The sequence below is a fragment of the Pogona vitticeps genome, chromosome 1 (genome assembly GCF_051106095.1).
Source record: "Pogona vitticeps strain Pit_001003342236 chromosome 1, PviZW2.1, whole genome shotgun sequence".
Lineage (NCBI taxonomy): Eukaryota > Metazoa > Chordata > Lepidosauria > Squamata > Agamidae > Pogona > Pogona vitticeps.
In genome coordinates, this window is record NC_135783.1 from 213,972,865 (window position 1) to 213,986,159 (window position 13,295).

General features: G+C 40.8%; 1 protein-coding gene and 1 non-coding gene across 4 annotated transcripts in view; one reads left to right on the forward strand and one right to left on the reverse strand.

Annotated features, from left to right (window-relative positions):
- GALNT13 (polypeptide N-acetylgalactosaminyltransferase 13) overlaps positions 1–13,295 on the reverse strand; it is a 249,949-nt gene that overhangs the window by 147,283 nt on the left and 89,371 nt on the right. The gene's annotated exons all lie outside the window — the stretch shown is intronic.
- Positions 11,844–12,007, forward strand: LOC140703312 (U1 spliceosomal RNA). The gene has a single exon (XR_012082751.2). It is a non-coding gene; the product is annotated as a U1 spliceosomal RNA (small nuclear RNA).

Genomic DNA, 13,295 nt, shown 5'->3' on the forward strand with positions numbered 1-13,295 from the left:
TCTTATGAGATCATCAAAGTATTGGACAGAGTTCCTACTCCAGTCCTCTGAAGATGCCGTTCTATTCACTTCTCCCTGGAGAACTGAGGTACCTAGTGAGAGATGAAAAGCCCCCAAATGTCCAAGAAGCGGGAGAAGTCGCTGATTTTATTTCACACATTCGAAACCAAAATTTTTCTGAGGTAAAAGTTGGGAGAAAAACCTAGGAAGACAGCAAAAAGGAGCCCAAGGGTCACTTCAAAAACCAGCAGGCAAGTGGCGGCCATTTTGCAGGCAAGCCCTCAGAACTGAGCCAGCCCAAATACAAGCACTGGGAAGAATCTGGCCAGAGATGTGAAGGAGGTCAGAGTCAAGGGGATTGCAGTGATAAAACTGACACCAAGCTATGTCCTTTACCTGCCATTTCAAACTCAGTCCAACACAGTAGTTTGGACATAGTGCGACTATTGCCCAGAGTTACCCTGAGGGGAAACAGAATCATTCTGAATATCATAGAATGTTCAACACGTTATCCCAAAGCAGTTTCCCTGAGAAATATTGAGGCTCAGAACATTGTACATGCTCTGCTGAGACAGATGGGTAGCAGAAGGTGTGCTTCTGAGCTTGTCAAATTTTTAGGAACCTATTTCCCTTATAAGATGATGCAAATAACTTCACAAGTGAGCGAGGAAGAGTACATTGAAGTGGTGAAGGGAAAGACAGGCAGGATAGTGGACCGGGTAAAACTGTTCAAGTCCTACTGCAGGAAGGAGAACATTGTCTCGCTGGCAGTGAAAGAAGCTGACAGTGAAAGCCTCGAGTTACCTTATGGGGAAATGAGGGGCGGACCCAAACACATCCCAGAGGAGGTCCAAATCAGTCACTCTCTTTCCCTAGAACAATAAAAGGAAGCTATAGCCGTACTTAGAAAGTACAAGCAAGTTTTCTATAGCCATCCAGGGATAGCCAAGGGTGTAGTGCACAGGTTTGACACCACAGGTGGTTACACCTTATAGAGAACGAACCTACAGTATCTAGCCAAACTTTGGGGCCGGAAAGCAAAGTTGGGTCAATATAAGAGAAGGAAAAAGATCCTGTGAAAACATGCATGGCCATATTGGGAAGGCAGAGGGGTGACCTATCGAAAGTTAAATAGGTTGAGACGTAGCCTGACCCTGCCAATAGTGAAAAGTGCAAAAGGATTGAGAGTTAGGCTCGGTCTTGCTAGGCACTACCTAAAGGGTTTATCCAAGAGCATCACAATAGCAGCTCCAGAGGGAGAAGTGAAACTCTGTAGAGCAGCTAAAATATCATGGCGGAAAGAGAGATGGAAGACTGTGTTGGTGGCTGACCACGTACGGAACGGTTCCGAGTGCAGGAGAGGCGTCACCATCGCAGAGAGGTCCGGATTCAAGACAGGGGTCGCGCCAAGCCAGGCAGATGACTGCAAGGTCCTTCATCCTAGGTCGTTCCTGAGAGAGAAGCTGCAGGTTGGCAAGGGACCCGTGCTGTCTGCAAGTCGTGAGTATCGTGGAGGTGCAGAGGGAGGTGGACTTCGCCACATCTCAAGGCGCACCGGAGGGTAGGACATTTCCTTTATGAGCACTACCAATCTTCCACGACTACAGTTTTGGACTTTCGACGGTTTTGGAATTTCAAAGAGGACGGTAATGGGGTGTGGAGAGAGAACTCTTATGTCATACCGCTTGGACTGAGAAAGATTAAAGGGCAGACGAAAGAGACTCATAATGGTGTGGCAGACAACCTGGCAATGTGTGCCAAATATTGAATAAGAAATAAAAGGACTTTAGTAAAATGGCAAAAGCTACGGAAGGTTAATCGTACCATATTAAATGTTATATGTTGTGCATTCTCTGAAAAATTGTATGTGAGTATTAAAAATCTTTAGTGATTTTATTGAATACCTGTGTAGATAACTAAAGTGGTGAGGAATGTAATTGAAATAGCAACGGAATTACAAAAGCAATGTATAGCATGCATATAAGTTGCTTAATTATTACTTACGTTCAAAGGTGGTAAGTTTTGATTGCAATGTTATGTAGTGGATGCTTTACTACTGTGAAGCTCCTCGTTGTTCATGAGGGTAAAGCACTATAGCTTTTACCCCATGAAACAACTTTTTAAGGGGGGAGGTATGTAGCGAAGAGCCCTACCCTCACCTGCCCGTCACAGCTGAACAGTGGAGAAGGAGCCAATGAGACGATGGAAGGTGGAGCCAAGGGGGAGGGGGCTGAATATAAAGGTTGGTGTATGGAGCATGAAGAGAGAATCTGTGAGTGAGAGACAGTGTGAAACTTAAAAGTGAACTTAGAGTGAGTTAGAGGCCTGTAAGAACACTGAATGGAACAGAGAGTTGATAGAGTTTTAATGTTAAAGTAGAATTCACTTAGATACAAGCGATTAGCAACCTGTGATTTACCTATTGAGTAATAATCTTATATGAACTTCCCCGATCTAATAAGTAACTTAAGTTTAAAAGCACACATGTCTCCTTGATTAAATGATATTGAAACAGCAATACCTGGTGGCAGCGAAGAAAGAAGAAGAGCGAGAACCTCGTGAAGGCCTGGAGAAATAAGGGCTTCAGAGGGGATCGCCACAGCAGCATTATGTGTTATGAGAATAGCAAAGACTAGAAAATAACAGGATTAAGACTTATTTAATGTTATCACAAAAGTTCAATATTCTCAGCAGTGATTATACTTCTACATTAAGCACTAAAGTTTCGGTTTTGGAAAAAAAAAACAGGCCCTGCATGCTGAAATCTCAGCAAAAATGCAGTTCAAAGAGGGGAACCTTGTAAAATTTCAATCTTATTGTGGATAACTTATGTATAGAAACAGGCCAAAAGTAAATAAATGGCTTTTTATAAAATACTCATCCCCAAACTGTCCTAATGATATAATGAAACCAAAAAGAAAAATCTTTAAAACAGTATTGCTCTATCAGTGCAAAATTTACAGTTCTTCTGCTAAGCAGGTTTCTGTATTTGTTGAAAGAAAATGTTTAAGGTCAATGGTTAAAAATTATATACCAGTGAATAATTTGTCCCGTCTCCTCAGTAGGAAAAGTGATAGTTTTCCAGTTTCCCATCTGCTACTAGTAATTAAATGTGTCTCTCCACAAATAAAAAACTGAAAAAATGTACTTTTCCAAGTGCCTCATCATCTTGCAAAAGCCCCCCATTTTTATCGTACAGTAGACCTTCTGACTGCCTAATTAGATAGACAAAAAAAATCCTGCAGTTGCATAACCAATTTGAATGATGCCAACAAAAACATGAAATTGGGCAAGGGGATGATGGTAGAAAGATTGAGTTTATTGGATGTTTTTTCTTTAATTTCTCTCATAAGCTGAGGAAAATGCAGATAGGAAGAGGGAAGTCCTGGACCACTACAATTACTTGAAATTGCCTCCCTAACAGTAATATCACTCTTCTGGAGGCATAAGTTATGCAACAGGATTTCAGCCACAGACACACATCTACAGTCTCTTAAGTATTAGACAGTAATGTATAAGTGGGTGTCAGAGGTGACTGCACAGGCATTTAGCCCATTGTCTGGTGCGCTGTGAGCCCATTTCTGGTGAGCAGTGAAGATGGGCTGGTTCACTCCTAAAGCCGGTGATGAGGAGCCAGTCTTTGATGGAACAATCCAGACCTCCCTCAGAGCATTCCTACCTGCTCCTTTCTGATCCTTGTGAGTGGCTTCTACTTTTTTGGTGTGGATAAGATTGCTTCATCTGGTTCATTTCTAATGTGTGCAGTCACACAGATCTAACCAAGATGTGCTTCGTGCTTTAATGTAACAGCTGGTTTCAACTTCCCTATATCATTAATAGTTTAAACACACAGTTTAACTACTTCATGATATGCCTTAATTGGGAAATAAAGAATTTCTTCTTTCTGCTGGTGGGGCAGAGGGAGGAACCAAAATTTTAAAGCTAATTAAGGAAGCACTGATGTGCTGTACATATTAAAGGGGAAAAAAAGAAATGGAAGGCTTCCTCCCAGAAGCAGGAGATGACAGGAAGGGACAAGGAGAGGAAATTTTCTTTTCTTTATAGTTTTTTCTCCATCCAAAGCAAGTTGGCTTTCCAGGCTGTAAAGGGGAGAAAATCCCCACCCTGCCTCCTCCTATCTCCTCCCAATTAAAAAAAAACCTCTAAAAAGTATAGGGTCACTACGCAATGTGGATGCAATGATCACACCACATGGCATATGGGACCTCTACCTGACCTTAAGCGACTCTACCCTGTTTCCCCAAAAATAAGACCTAACCTGAAAATAAGCCCTAATATGATTTTTCATGAAGCTCATAATATAAGCCCTACCCCCAAAACAAGCCCCAGTTAAGTGAAACCCTGCCCTCCACCATTGTGCAACACTGTGCATCAACCAGAACATGACATGACTCTAAAATAAAACATCCCCTGAAAATAAGCCCTAATGTGTTTTTTGGAGCAAAAATTAATATAAGACCCTGTCTTATTTTTGGGGAAACTTGGTATTTAGCCTGCATCAACTCACTCCAGCCAAGCTGTGAAGATGAGCCCTCAGTCTCAAAGTTTCATTAAAAAAATACTATTGCAAAATTAGCAGTATAATGAATCAGACAAACATGATTTAGAAATGCATTATTTTCAGCATGCTTAGTTATGATACTCTTCATACCTCTGGCAGAAAATCTCACCCATATGCTATAGCACAAGGAGCACAGACTAGTTTCTGAGAAGCTTTTCAGAAGCCAGGGTGTGCAGGGCTGAAACAAATTTAAGTCCACAAGCATTTGGAACACAGGGGAGCTTGGTTGCCCAACAAAACAGGCCAAGTGATGTTTAAATGTGCTGTTTATATGGTTTGGTAAGTTTATGATGGGAGGGGATGAGTGAGGAGCACTGAATGTTGGTAAGAATGATTCTGATTGGCTGAAAGAAACGTGAAGAGAGAAGCGAGGGTGAGACTTTAGGAGCAGTCTTTTGTGGAGAGATCAGAGAGAGGGTGGTTTTGGAGTCCGGAGTTGGAGACAGAAGCTGGAGAGAGACGTTGGAGGAAGATGGCGGGGAGAATGAAAGACCGTGCTGAATGAATATAAAGCCTAGGAATACACAATGTTCTTTTAACACCATTGTTTTAATAAAACCGTATTTGTTCTACTCAAGCTGAGTGGTGCTGAGGTCAGGCTGAGTTCTGGCTATGGTGTTATAAGGGCCTCAGTGAGGCAGCAAAAAGCTCAGCTTGGTTTTGAAGTAGGCTTTTTATAAGCCTCCAGAGTTCACATCTGGGTCTGTATTACGAAACTTTCACAGCATCTGTACCTTGATGACAACCAAGAAAGAAATTAAACAGAGTACTTGTCACGTTCCCACCTGTCCCTTGGTTGTTTCACCAATCAAAGGGCGCAAGCTACGTGTCGTGTTGCTGCCGCCAGTTGATTACATCAACGTTATGCATTATTAATAACAGAGGTCCAGGCAATGTGTCATTTTAAATAGAACCAAATAGAAGTTGTTCATTATTACAGGCAATGAAGGCACAATCCATTTCTTTAACTCCTCTCTACCCAACTCCAAAACCACCAATCCTGAAATATACAGGATCTCCAATCTAATCTCCCCCTCCCACTGCAGAGACCCATATCACATGACCCCACCTCTCCAGCACTCTCATTGCTCCATGCAGATAGCATATTAATATTAATGACCTGGGCGGACGCCACAGTATTCAAACAAGAAACAAAAAGAATAACATTTAAAATCAGGTCTTTATGAAAGTGAAAATCAGCTCTTGGGGACAGCTGACCTGATGTTCAGGTAGGTCAGCACTGCATAATGGTTCTTTAGTCAAGATGGCTTCCCTGATCACCTATGCTGGAGTCCTGATTTCTAACAAGTGTCCCACAATTATGTCTGAGCAGGAAAACAAAAACACTGATAAAATTGCAAGTTGTGTATTCGAAGTAACATATAGTTTGGGCCATGTATTTTAAATGCATCAATCACTGTATAATAGAATAATAATAGAATATGTGTTACCTTGAAACTATGCACTGCTATATTCTGTTTGCATTGAGGATATTTGATCTGTTTCATACAGAGTATATATCTCCCACCTATCTGAGGACTGCTATTTGCTGTATGTTTTTATGCCAATAAAGGTTATGATGAAAAAAATAATAGAATAATTGAGATGGAAGGGGCCTATAAGGCCATCATGTCGAACTCCCTGCTCGATGCAGGAATCCAAATCAAAGCTGATCAGACAGATGGCTGTCCAATTTTCCCGTATAGAAAAGGCACTGGTTTGGAACCTAACCTTTTGCTGTGTTCACAGAAGAAGAGTTCTGCTCATGAAAAAGACCCATTTCTGTGAGTGCAGTCTCCTAACCTTTCTTGGAGCAAAAAGTAATGGTCCAGGCCAACAACATTTTCTGAAAAGAAGACATTAGAATCAATTCTAAATTAGTTCAATAATTAAACAGATGCATTTTGATCTACGAACTCTCTTCCATGATAAAGGATGCACCAAATGAAGAAAAAGAAATTATTAGCAGCTTTATTCTCACCAATTCATTAAAATTAAAATACTTTGCTATCACTACTTTCTGGCTCAACCATGACCATAATCATGCCTCATCTGCAGTTCTCAATCACTTCAAAACATCTACATATTTTAGTATATATTTCTGAGGCATTTTGGCTTGAAGATAAAAGGCTACATATGCATCCTATTTGGAGCTTGATGGATAGCTCAGGTAGTTTACATATCTGGCTGTGGAGCTAGAGCTTGGGAGTTTGACCCCCCCACTCTGCCTCCTGGGATAAGAGCCAGCCTGTGTGGCCTTGGGCAAGCTGTACAATCCCAGAGCTGCCCACAGAAGAAGGCAATGGTAAACTACTTCTGAATATTCTCTCCCTAGAAAACCCTGCAAATGATCATCATACATCAGAATTAATACTGTATGTTATGTCCTGTCTGCATATCTGACCTCAACGTCTGGAAATAATAAATGTACATATAGCCAGAGACAGCAGGCACTCCCTGCCATATATTTTGTGGGATGAATGCAATTATCTTGCCTTTGAACATACAAGTACATGGACAACACTCCATATATGTTCAGGAATCCTGCTTTTCCATCAGGTTTGCAATTCCATCAGGTACTGGACAGAGCGAATGGAGGACTTGCTACTTATCTCCACAAGAAGAGAGTAAAAATCCTGCTGCATGATTGCAACCACAGCTGGGCTACAATTTCAAATGGTCTTTAAACCCCTTTGGCTCAGATGTGCTCATCAGCACAAAAGTTATTATAGTCAGGATTAACAGCAAAGTGTCTAAATGTTCATAAGAATGGATTTGAATAAGAAGCCAAATTCAACATAGATTACAGAATGGATCTCCATTTTTATATTGGCAAAACAATGGCATCATGCAATTTCTTTCTTTTCACACAAGAAAAACATCATAACATTTTAGTGTGACACCAAATGACTCCATAATCTGGTAATTTATACATATAAACCATTAAGGCTGGAAAAGCTCCTAATTCTTGCTAGATCCAGGGAGGACATAACTCCCCTGTTGCAACAAATACATTGGCTCCTGGTTTGTTTCTGGTTCCAATTCAAAGTGCTGTTTTTCACCTATTGAGTTCCATACAGCATGGGTCCAGGCTGTTTGAAAGACTAACTCCCCATAGGAGACCCATAAATATCACCAGGGAGGCCTTCCTCTTGGAACTACCACCTTCACAGGCTCACCTGGTGAGGAGACAAGAGAGGACTTTTTCAGTGGCTGCCCCCAGATTATGGAATACCCTTCCTTAGGAGGTTCATTTGGCACCTCCTTGCTGTCTTTTTATCAGCAGGAGGAGAAATACCTTTTCAAACCAAGTGTTTGGTATTTGCATTTGGATATTTTATGGAGTAGTGGGTAGTTGTCATCAAATGGAGAACATGAAACCTCCCTCCACAAGAACCTCATACTGTAATATTTTTGTAACTAATATTTCATGAAGTTTTAATAGGTTCTAATTTTTGTCTGGTAAACAATTTTAATGTTTTATTGTGTTTTATATGCTGTTTAAAATGTTGTAAACAGTCTTGAGTGCCTTATGTAAAGAGAAATACAGTATATAAACAATAAACAACCCACCTGCTTCTTCTAATTCTTATTCACAATCAAGCAATCTGAAATAGCTCCTGCCTTACTGCACAGAGTGTTAAAAACAAGGAGCAGGAGGTGAGTTATTTGTTTCCAGCCAGTTTTTCTTTGCTTGCTGCATTTGTATGTTTTCTCCCTTCACAAGTTAAGACAGAATTATCTTGTAGAAACCTTGCCAAAAGGAAGTTCTCACTATTATCACCATTCTGGAAGTGAGAAATCTCATCCGTCTCATTAAGAACAAGTAATTTAGTAAGATTTGTACACATTGCAATAGGCCTATACCGAAAACATGCTGATTGTTCTACACCTTCCATGTGGAACAGTACAGGCAAGGCAGGTTTTCAGATATAAGAGATATACTTTCAAATTCACAGTCATTTGCAAATCATAAATGCTAGTCTCCAACACTGTTTTTCCTCAGTCATTAGCTCTGCATTTCCAATTTTACTTTTGAAGAACATCAGGAACACATTTCCTCTTAACTTTACTGTGGCATCGGTTCCCCTCTACCACTTGTAAATGGTGGAGAGTATATTCATCCTCATCTTAATTCCTAATTGTAGTCACTTCCCTCTGTCCTAGACAAAATCAATGGAATGTGAAATTAACTAGACTTGATGGCAAGCAGCTTCTTGTCAAGTCAATTTACTACCAAGAGAAACCTTTTTTTAACAAGAGAGCATTAGAGGCCCCTGGCTAAGAGGAGCAGTAGCCTTGCAATGTTTCATTTTTATCCTCATATGAAGAAGCATCCATCTCTTAAAAAAAAAAAGTTCAGCACTCTACAAACATTACCGCAGCAGTACTAACATATGTGGTTGGGGATGTACTATTTGCCAGGAGCACTATCCAATACAGTAGGTAACTTTGTACACACACACACACACACACACTCACACACACACACATGCACGTACACCTTGTGATGCAGGAGTGCTGGTCATGTTGAGCATCAGTTTGGTGTTTCCTCTAGGTTTTGACTAAAGTATTACAGAAATCTGCAAAGCGAGAGACTGCATAAAGCTGCAATGGGTAAGGGTGACCAGGACAGAGGTACTGCTGCCCCTCAAAAGATGGCATTTATGAGGACTACCTCCAGCTAGTTAGAAAGTTATCACTTGTGTGCACTTTATCCTTATTTACTCAACAGGGTTATAAGGGTTTTGTGAAATGTTTAGATAATTTCCCTCACCCTCTTCAGATGTAGCAGAAAACAAGAAATAGAAGTAGCCACATTAAAGTGCTTGAAATTCCTCTTTACAAATATTATGTAAGAGTTAATTTTGCATCTTTCCTTCCTTCTCCCCATCCCCACAATAAAATTTGATGTTCAGCCTTTAACCAGAAAGTGATGTTATGAAGGCACAAATTTCATTGTGACCTCTGAAAACCTCTTAGAAATGTTCCTGTTTTCCTCAGAAACTGAGGAAATGTAGCAAGTGTTGAAATGTGAAATGTACAACTCTAGTGTAAAAAAAGGGGGGGAACCCATATTCCATTATGATATTTCAGTACTTGAGAAGAATAACAATACAGTGTATTTTGCATCTTTTCTTCTTACCTTGAAAATTGAGAAGCAGGTATGGGAAACTGAACTGTGAAATTTAAATACACAATTGCATCTCAGGCACATCTACAAACACTTTATTCCACTATTCTAGTTTGGAAATACATACACATTATTTATAATGCATTTTGCATCCCCGTTCTTTAACAAAAGCATCATGTGAAGCTGGTATGTTCCGAAAATGCAGAGAAATATTCCATTCACTACCTCAACATTCAAGAGAGTGATTGTGTTGCAAACAAACAAAAGCTGAACAGGAGAGGAGGCAACGTCATGAAAACTTTCAGTTCCCTCAGTCAAAGACATTCAACACAAAAATTTACAAAAATAAGCCATTACTTAACTGGGCAGCTTTGTCAATTGTATTATTAGAAGATGTACATTTCAACTGAGCGTGTTTTTCAAATACCCTTCAGGCACTCTCAAAATATGCCTCTTTGATAATTCGTCCACTTAAAAAAACCATCACAAAACAACAATAACAAAAATTAGCAGTTTATCTCTTCAATGACCCTTTCAGTTCCTGCAGAATAACAGAGCCGACTCCAAGTCTGTCTACAACAATTCAAAATGTTACCATTCGTGTTCTCTGCCCACAGATACATTTCATCACCCCTCAGAGGAAAGATGCTTCCTTTGAGAATGGAAGATCATATTAACAAGGGTTTATCACATGTGCTGAGATCTTTGGTGACTTGCAGAAGCCATCAGGCATTGATGAAAAGGGGACGAAAAAATAAAATATACCCTAGGTACATATTTCTTTTCTCTACTTTGCTAAAGTAGGGCAGCATTTACTTTCCGGAAAGCTCCTCCTCTCGGTCAGAGAAACATTGGCAAAGAGCGCTTCCGGGCACTACTGAACCTTGACTGAATGTATGAGGAATCCTTTCTCACTTTTTTTTTTTTTTTTGGCCCAGAAGCAAAAGGACTAGTGGCCCTATGACAATGGTTCTCAACCAATGCTACATGTCTCGTGGATAAAAACAGAAGAGGTACAGGGAGGCCATGGGGTTTCCAGAAAAATTACTAATAATCTACTTTCCCTCAGTGCTTATGTCTTCCGCAAATGATATTCCACCATGTATTGAATCCACTCACCATTAACTTGACCTTTGGGTACTCAGTATTTCTCCCATTCCCACTGCCCAGCAATTTACTGTGAATGATAAATGTAATAATCCCCATAAGCATAGAAACTCAAGACTCAAGAGATCAGCAGTTCCACCCCTAATTACGTATACTCAAATCAAATGAGGGGAAAAAAAGCATTTTGATGGTATCTACCACCAGACATTGCTGTCCTCTGAGGAGTGCACTTTGCGTCTTGGTCATGTTGGATGCTAAGGAGCTGAAGAAAGAGTAAGGCAATGCTCCAATTAAGTAATTTTAGACTCTTGTGCCCCCACACTAGCTATGCTGACCAGGATTTCTGGGAGCTGCCATCCAAGAACATCTGGAGAACCAAGGTTGGGAAGCACTAGTTTGTTGGAACTGTTGGCAGTCCGGTTGACTGTCTGGAGATTCAGGAATCCATAGAAAGCAGGGGCATTATTATCCATACCACTGATTTGACCAATACATATACAGTGGTGCCTCGCAAGACGATTGCCTCGTGGGACGATCAATCTGCAAAACAATGGGTTTTTGTGATCGCTGTGGCACTTTGCAAGATTATGTTTTCTATGGACGATTTTCACAAGATGATGTTTTGGTCTGTGCTTCACAAGACAGGTTTTTTTCAACTGATGCTTCACAAGATGGTTCCCCCCCCCCCATTGGAACACATTAATTATATAAGAACCACTTTTTTAGCCCAAAACAGTGGGGGAGAAAGTATATGCTGCTGGCTTTCCAGGATCTGCCTCCTGGAAAGCCAGCAGGGCCATGGCTACAAATTTAAATGATAGAGGATGGTGAAAACAGCCAAGGACCTCTAGTGCACAGGTATTAGCATATATGGCACCCCAAAACACTGAGGAGCTCTCTTGGCCTCTGGCGGGAAAGTAGCTGTGCAGCCATGTTCTGAGCAGAAGGTGCAGCCAGGGGATCACCATGTCTTGGGAGGGCAGGGCACAGAAGGGGGTAGGAGGTGCAAGGGCCACTCCAACTCATACCTTGCAGGGGAAATACTATGGTCATGAAAGTGGTTTTCCCAGGGTAAGGCTCATCCATTGCACTTCAGGTGTGCTGATCCCTGTGATTTCCCCAAATGTGGGGAATTCAACTGCATAATTTGTGGTAAAGGGGGATTGCATTTGTGCTTTCCCTGGTCTTTCTAGAATCATTTTCCTCTCTTTTTCCCTCATCAGGACCTATTGCAAAGACAGCAAGTCCTGGTGATGTCTTGTATTGCATTCTCCCTCTTTCTCTCCAGTGGCAAAGGATCAGGGCAAAAGGAATCACCATGATCAGGAGCCAGGGGGCTGCTTTGACTCCTTTCACCCTCTTTCTTTGCTGGTGGAGAGAGAAAGAGGGGAAAGGCCATCTGAGACCCACTGCATTTCTAAAGGCAGTGTAGGTGAGGGGATTTCTTTTCCCCAATATGATAGATTTCAATGCATTCCTATGGGGAACTGCATTTTGCAAGATGTTGTTTTCTACGGACGATTTTTGCAAGACTGATATTTCCCCACTGGAACGCATTAAATAGATTTCAGTGCATTCCTATGGGGAACTGCGTTTCGCAAGACAATGTTTTCGCAAGACAGCAATTTCCGCGGAACAAATTAAAATTGTCTTGCGAGGCACCATTGTATATAGACAGAAAAGAACTAAGTCTGCAAACATTCATAAGCATGCAAACTCTCCAACTGGGCAGAGAATCTCTTCCCATTAAGAAAAATCTTATTGTAACATTTTTCAAATTCAGTGCAGTTCAGCTAAGTGTACAGACCAGATACTGTGAGTCATTACATTCAGAGGATTTGTAGTAATTAGCTGCTATGCTGGACTTTGGATAAATCAGTTCACACCTCCAGAGAATAAAGAGCTGTGTGCTTGGAAGATGTTGGCTTAGAAACCAGTATACATCTGTCATTCACTCAGATTTATATCCAGAATCATATGGAAAACAGACACTCAGTAGACAAAGTTACATTAGCCCAAAAGGACTCTGTTTTTAGACCAGCTCAGCCCATTGCACGGATAGCTTTGGCATCTATCATTGCAGTCAAAGTTGCTGGTTTAAGGGTAAGTCTCTCATCCTCAAGCTTTGAAAGTCCTAGTTAATAGTATGGAGGTTAAGTGGCAATAATTCTGCAAATTAGATTAGTCTGGTGTCAGAATTATTGTAGACACTATCCAGGATAGCCAACATAATATAGGACCCTGTCAAGTATATGTGTGCTGTATGGTGGTCTAAAAAGAGTTTGCACAGTTATATCAGTTTGATACATCTTTAATTATCATGATTCTTTTAAAGAACCCTGTAATTTGTAGTTCAATAAAATACTACAGATCTCTGCTAGCGAGCTGTAGTACACTTCTCTGAACTGTAGCAGAGAATTCTAAGTACTCCAAGTCCTAGGATTCCATAGGATAGAACTGTCTCAGTTAAAG